The sequence below is a fragment of the Mizuhopecten yessoensis genome, unplaced genomic scaffold, assembly GCF_002113885.1.
Source record: "Mizuhopecten yessoensis strain PY_sf001 unplaced genomic scaffold, ASM211388v2 scaffold10549, whole genome shotgun sequence".
Lineage (NCBI taxonomy): Eukaryota > Metazoa > Mollusca > Bivalvia > Pectinida > Pectinidae > Mizuhopecten > Mizuhopecten yessoensis.
Window position 1 is genome coordinate 11,896 of NW_018408602.1, and position 7,303 is coordinate 19,198.

At 39.3% G+C, this 7,303-nt stretch overlaps 1 pseudogene; it reads right to left on the minus strand.

Moving 5' to 3' along the window:
• The window catches only part of LOC110461044, a 15,727-nt pseudogene extending 10,558 nt beyond the window's left edge, over positions 1 to 5,169 (minus strand).
• Between the last annotated feature and the right edge of the window lie 2,134 nt (positions 5,170 to 7,303).

The window sequence follows — 7,303 nt, forward strand, 5'->3', positions numbered from 1 at the left end:
TATGATGATTAACCAATGAAAAGTGTCGTTACATCTGAGACGTGGTAGACAAAGAAGACCTGCATTGGAAGCTAATCAATCCAGATACCGGTAAACTGGAATGTTCACTTTCCAGAAACATGGTACTAAAATACAAGAGCCATATTACTCTTACGTAATAATCATTCCCAGTCATCCAGAGTTTCCATAACACATTCCTCCAGACAAAGAATTTTCACAAATCACATTTGCCTAGGCCGTCAGAAACTGATGTAGACGATCATCTATAACTACTCATGTAATTCGGAACTTTGAATCAATCAAAGCTCAAAACTGAAAGGTCAAGCCACGTGCTGAATCTGGGATTTTCTTCCGTGTCTTTTGCTTAAGGGACGTTGGAGAAATCTAGAAAAAATCTGTTTCGGATGATAAAACCCCCCACAAAATACAAAAAATACCGATATGGAGGACATTTGGAAGACGAAACTTAGATCTGTAGTTTTCCACTGTATGTCCCGTAGGGGGCGATAATTTTGGTTCACCTGTAGAATTGGGGTCAGTTGAAATGTAATTCTGTTCATGTAAATGTGTACAGATATGGAAGCACACATGCAATCCTTCTCTGTCTGTTTTGCAGTAGTATAACCCTGTGTCAACGCACAATATCCGGATGGCACCTGTACTACTTACCATCCATCGAATCGAGATTTTGAAGTCCGTAGCAAAAACAGGAAAACAGAAGCAATATGTATAAGTCAAAACAGATAACTCAGAAAATAACACTCCAAGACAAGGTATTTCATACTACAATCAGTGTTGTTGGTGATCAGTTTAATACTACATCGTATACAAAGTAACAATTGAAATTCAACTGTATAAAATTATCTCAACACTACTTATTATGCATATTTTTGTATAAGTGTCGTGTTAAGACAAAGCGAATTCTATGTGAGTGAAAGTCTGACGAAACGTGTTCATGATTGGCTCCATGTTATCCGTGTTGGTCTGTGTTGTCTTGTTGCTGGTCATCATGGGCACGGTCGGAGTGCTGTCCATGATGGCCATCAGTGTCATGGTGACCATGTTGGTCGTGATCGTGATGGTGAGACTGGTGGTCGTCATGGTGACCATGTTGGTCGTGATCTTTATGGTGACCATGTTGGTCGTGATCTTCATGGTGNTGACCATGTTGGTCGTGATCTTCATGGTGACCATGTTGGTCGTGATCTTCATGGTGAGACTGGTGATCGTCATGGCTTCGCCCTATGACACAGCACGCTAGTCTTGGTCCCTGAGTACCATGGCCGGTATCGACGTCTTGATGAATCTGTAATTGATGTAAGAACATACGTAGGTATTTTAACTATCGTTTAATTTGTTACGTATCCTGCAGTCACGTGGAACTTTGATTGACATTAAAGTAAAATTTCCGTTGTTTAACATCATAACATTATTTGCGTATTAACAAAAAAACAACAATGACAATATCCTCAAATATCTCGTTCGCTGCTATTTATATGCTTTGCATAAAAAACAACATTAAACTTGGAAATTCTACCTAACCATTTTAATAATCGGCTTACAGGTTTGTCCCGAGTGATTCCGACACGAGGAGTCAAATATGTGTCTTCTAACTCTTAAGAGGTTCAGACGCTGTCAAACGGTCTAGACTTTGCGACAATCACGTGACTACTTGCTTGATTAATACTACTCACGACTAATGATCGGCCGATGAGTTGATGTAAATCAGCATGGATCGTCTGGTTGTTGACATATAACCCTTGTTCGTCACCAGCTATGTTTCCTACGTCTCCTACATGACTGAAAATAACATAAATACGTAACCTTGAACAGTTAGTACATTGGGGACTTGTATATTAGTATTGATTTTCTAGATGTTAAGCAAAATACTGAAAACAGTATATTTATGTCTGTCAACGAAATTGTGACACACAAGATAGTAAGACTCTTTAAACAATGCTGTTAGATATCTTGGTTGAAATAATCATTATAAAATATTTCTTGCGGTGTATACATCGGGGTTTGAACATAATCTTACATTTTAATCTTACACTGATTTAAAAAAAAAAAATCGAACAGACAAAAAAACACCGGTAATAAACAGGGCTTACCTATCAGTGCTGCCAGCAATTCCGTGTTGTTTATTGGTAGGGTTGTAGTGGCCCCCGAGGGAGTCACAACACCGCTCCATGTCCCCGCTTTCATGGGNAGGCGTGACTTACGCTGGGCTTCAGATTCCTGAGGTTGTAGTGAACACTCACTTCATCTTCGTGGGGCTGAAGTTACAAGTTATTTTATAACAGTATATTACATTTCCATTGCAAGTTCCTCTATGAGCGGGCTTTATGACACCGGCATGCAATAAAACAAAATGTCGTTCAATCCTGATAAACGTTGTTATGATAAGTAACGGTATTACGGGTATCGTTGTGGTAAGTACTGGTGTTGTTGTTTATGTTGTACCCTTAAATGTTTCTGTCTTATAATAGGTACTACTGTGGTTTGGTTTGTTTATACGGCCTTTGGTGTTGTCGTTGTGGAATTGTTTTGGTTTCAATTTGTACTCGTAATGTAGTTGCTGTTTTGATGTCATATTGGTATTGTGATAATGGTATGTTCTACTGTCTGCATGCTGTATAATGATAAATCGGTAAATATGCCCTTTAGAAGAATCACAAGTAATACAGTGATGAAACCCCTATTGAAAACTGACCCAGAAAGTCAAACAAAATAAACATGTCCTTCCCAAATAAGATTTTTGTTTTCCATTTTGGGCTCATAATTTGTACTTAAGAACCAAAGATTGAATCTAGAGCATTCCGAACATATGTAGAGGTACAGCAAACGAGGAAAGGTGTCGATTTAACAGCGTAACATTACTTTACACGGCTTAAACTGATATCTATTTTAAAGCTAGTATTTTCTTTCAATGTTTTAATAATACTTGTAATTGTCATTTAAAACAAAACAAAATTATGCAACCCTACAAGAAGGATTTGGTTTGGTTTGGTTTAGTATTAAACGTCCTATCAACAGCTATTGTCATTTAAGGACGGCCTCCCCTGTGTGCAAGATGCATGGGTGTATTGTATGCGTGTGTGTTTTAGGAGGCTGCGTTATGTACGTGTTTGTCTCCCCGTGACAGCGCGGAACTGATGCCGACTTTATAGTGCTACCTAACTGAAAAATACTGCCGAAGACACCGAGCAGGACACCCCACCTGGTCCCATTATACTGACAATAGGCGAACCAGTCGTCCCACTCCTAAATTGCTGAGTTTAAGCAGGAGTAGAAACTAATATTTTCACAGACTCTGGTATGTCTTGGCATTGTCAGGGAAGACATTAGGAAGAAGAAAGTTGTTTAGAAAAAAGAAAGAAAATATAATATCCCAAATTTAGTCGCCTCTTATGATCATGCACTTGGGGCAGCAGGTACAAGTCTTACGCCCTACCTGCAGGGACCTACAATAAGGAAATATAATTGGTTTAAATGGTAAAATGTTATCCAAAGACAGTTTACGTTCGAATGTGGGCTGCATGTCAGTATAACTGGTATTTAGAGATGATTGGCATAAAGACAAATCTTAGATCTGCTTACAAGTGAAAATCTAAATCTTTTCTTACCTTCTGAGTCAACTCGATATGTCCTCTGATCTTATAAGTGAGATCGGGAGTCTGCATGTTGGGCATCATCTCACAGTGTGCGTGGACCTCTGTTTAATATAAAACTACTATTTGTTATAAGTGGTTACGCTATTTTAACTTACAAAGGAAACAAAGTGTAATCTAACGTCTCAAGAAATACAAATATATGTGTGTATTAGGATAGTCTCATTGTTTATATAATTGTCAGTAATTGGTTTGGTTAAAATCTGCTCAAAATGGAATATATTTGGGTTAGGGAAATACAACTTTAAAGATTTGCTCCACAATTACATGGGTCTTACCGTGTTCCTCATGGACCGCTTCTGAATGCTTTTCGCAATGACCATGTCCCTCTTCAAGCTTCATGTTGACATAGATGTTATGGGCATTTGGGTAATGGTTGTCATGGTGTTCGCTGTGATGGTGTGTGTTGTGGCGATGTTTATGATGGTGTTCGTTGTGATGGTGATTGTCATGATTGTCATCTCCGGTGTTTGTTGAATCGCTGTCATCGGCGATGTTGGTGGAATCGCTGTCGTTGGTATGGGTGCTTTGGCTGTCATCGACATTGTCATCGTGGTCAGCATGTGTATTAGTAGAGCGGTCATCGCCATGCTCATCGTGGTCAGCATGATGTTCGGTGTCGTGATCGTCATGGTCATCGTGGTCAGCATGTAGTTCGGTGTCGTGATCGTCATGGCCATCGTGGTCAGCATGGTGGCCGGTGTCTTGATCGTCATGGTGATCATGATGGTCGTTTCCTATATGAATATGAACCCCATGGCTCTGCTCCTCAAGCTTGTGAACTTGTTCAGATAACTTCTCTACTTTAGCTTTTAGTTCTGCAACCTCGTCAACTATAGCTACACCTAGAATCACAACACAAACACTAAGACTACAAACCAGCGAGACTGGGGAAAACATCAACATACGAGATTAAACACCAGCAACAATTCGATTCGAGACAAATTATAACCAATAAGACACTGTACACCAACAATATGAGGATGTACACGTCAATAACATCATACCACTGTACAACAGCAAGCACAACTCCACGGCGGAAAAGGATGAATAGTGATACAATAATGTCCAATTATATTCTAATCAATATTATAATAATATGTAATGTCTTTTGAAACTTACAGCCAACATAGCGAAGAAATTGTTTGTTTTAATTTGCTGACTAACCGGAACCAGTTAAATCGTTTTCAACTTTATGATTTCATAACATTAGTGAGCACCGCCAATGCAATCTGATCGATTCAAATTTTCAGGCAACTTGAAACCCGAGAAACTCATAAATGCACACCTATTAACAAATATAACACAAAAATGACATAAGATGTCCTCTTTTATCCACCGAATTAACTTACTTCTTCTCTGCCGTAGTCTTCTGCCATCGTTTGGGATGATCAACAACAAAGCCACCAGAGCTACGGTCCCAAACAACTTCATGTCTGCTATTTCTGGGTACACAGTTAAATGGGGATAGCCACCAAAACACCCGGCTTTATAACAGATAGTATCTATATATTAACGTGACTGAACAGAGGGTATGTGTATTTATGCGATATGACGAGAAAAAGCGAGATCACAGATACCATTGTCCGTAGTCGTGTCTTTTGGGGTCATTAAACCATTGTATAAGTGTGAAGGTCCTATAATCACACATACCCTACCCTTTAGATTACGTCTCTGTTTAATATACAGAGGTTGTCTACCTCTGCTGTTGGTGTTATTCTTGTCAATAATTTTAACATGTCCTCCACAGATGAGCATAGGTGATTGCGCACTTCTAAATTTGGTTATAGATCCTTAATGCCAAAAATGAATTACAATGCAACAAACATACAGCTGTTTCGTCCTTCCAGGAACCATCGATGCTTCAAGGGACCATAAGATTGGAATTTGGTCTACACTACGAAACCACTTAATTATCTGAAATTCCTAAATCAGACGAACACCGATCAATCTCAAATGAACTAATGAGTAAAGTGTGTATGTTATGAACTGTGCCACAACTGACGAGAATATTGTGGCTATCGTGGTTACGCCAATCCTCGGAGACTAAGAAATGAACGAAAGGCTCACACAGATGACCGCACCTGTAAAATTCCGTAATACAGAATTCCAAAAAATCGCTACACCAAGGATCTGTTTCTACCTCCAGGACTCGTCATGACCGGTATAATGCTTAAAAGTAGCGAGAAAGGTGAAATCCATACTGGTCTGAAGTTCGAGATGTTATGTACATCGTTGGTATTTCGGAGTTTTCGATATTGCATCATGATACTAACAACGATATAGGTAAATACTATGATACCGCCAAAACTGATAAAGAAAACATCTCTCAGTGTTCGTGGCATGCTTTATTTAAACAGGTCCGGGAGTAGTACAACAGCTACTAAACGAACTCGAATGTAAGGTCAAGGCCATCGAGGATAAGTACAAAGAAAAGGTTGATGGCAAGGTGAGAGATAAGAGGTCGAATAATCGAAAAAAGCCAGTAACACAATCTATTCGTTGCCGATGAAAATTCTAAACTATTTAGAATATTCCTTTATTTTTGCCTTTATTGTTTAAAACCACATTGAAACAAAATAAATGAAGATTAATTCAATTGCTTGTGTCTTGTTTCCCGGCGAACACTATTTACTCTTTGTAGGGTTTCAGCCGCTGTGCTTTTTCAGATCCGATAATGCTATCATGTTGGTTTTGTTTCACCAGATTCAGGGAAAGTTCCGGACGGGGTCGGGAAAACCAGGGGAGGTAATCGTCAAGATCGCAGTCGAGGAGAAATCTGGCATGATTATAACGGGGACCCGAGGACAAGGCAAATTCCGGAGGACGGTCATGGGAAGCGTTAGCGATTACATCGTGCATCACGCGCATGTGCCCGTGCTCGTGTGCAGGCAAGAAAAGGACTTGAAGGCATAGCATGGATTGCGGAATTCTATAAGATATAAGTAATGTATTTAATTGGGGCCGTATTCCACTGTGTTGTATACATTGACGTGGACCATGTCATTTAGGTCTCTTTGAGCAAAAGTACCTGAGTTTAGCATCTGACCGGAACCTGATCGGCCTCTCTACACGTGTGTAAAGAGGCCGCTCAGATTCCGGATCGACCATTTTTTAAATTTAGTTTTGCGATTATTTGTTTTTCTAATGCTAAACTCAAGTGCCTGCGCTTGGAGAATAAGTTAGGTCCGAAAGGTCAGGGGTTAAGTCAGTGATGTAAATGGTCGTTATCTATGTGATGTACTTTAAAACGTGACAGACGCTATTGTACTCTCTTTGTGAATTGTATAATGTTGTACGGTTAAACTTGTCTAATACGACACCCATTGGGTCACGATAGACAAGATCGGAAAGGGGTCAGCATTATTTTGTTGGCCTTAACCGGATGTCGGTAAGACAGGTTTTTCTTCAATATGAAAAGTCAGGAAACACCTGTGAAAAAGAAGCCTTTAGTAGTAGATCGCTATCAAAGCTTAGAGTCTCGTTATTTGTCCGTAATTTATCACTTGTCTAATTGAATTAGATATTCGCATCATTCCCGTTTATTGATTTGTCGAGACATACATGTATCAATAAACGGAAGCAATGCAAACATCTCATTTAAATTAGTATACATGATTTGTCATTTTCTT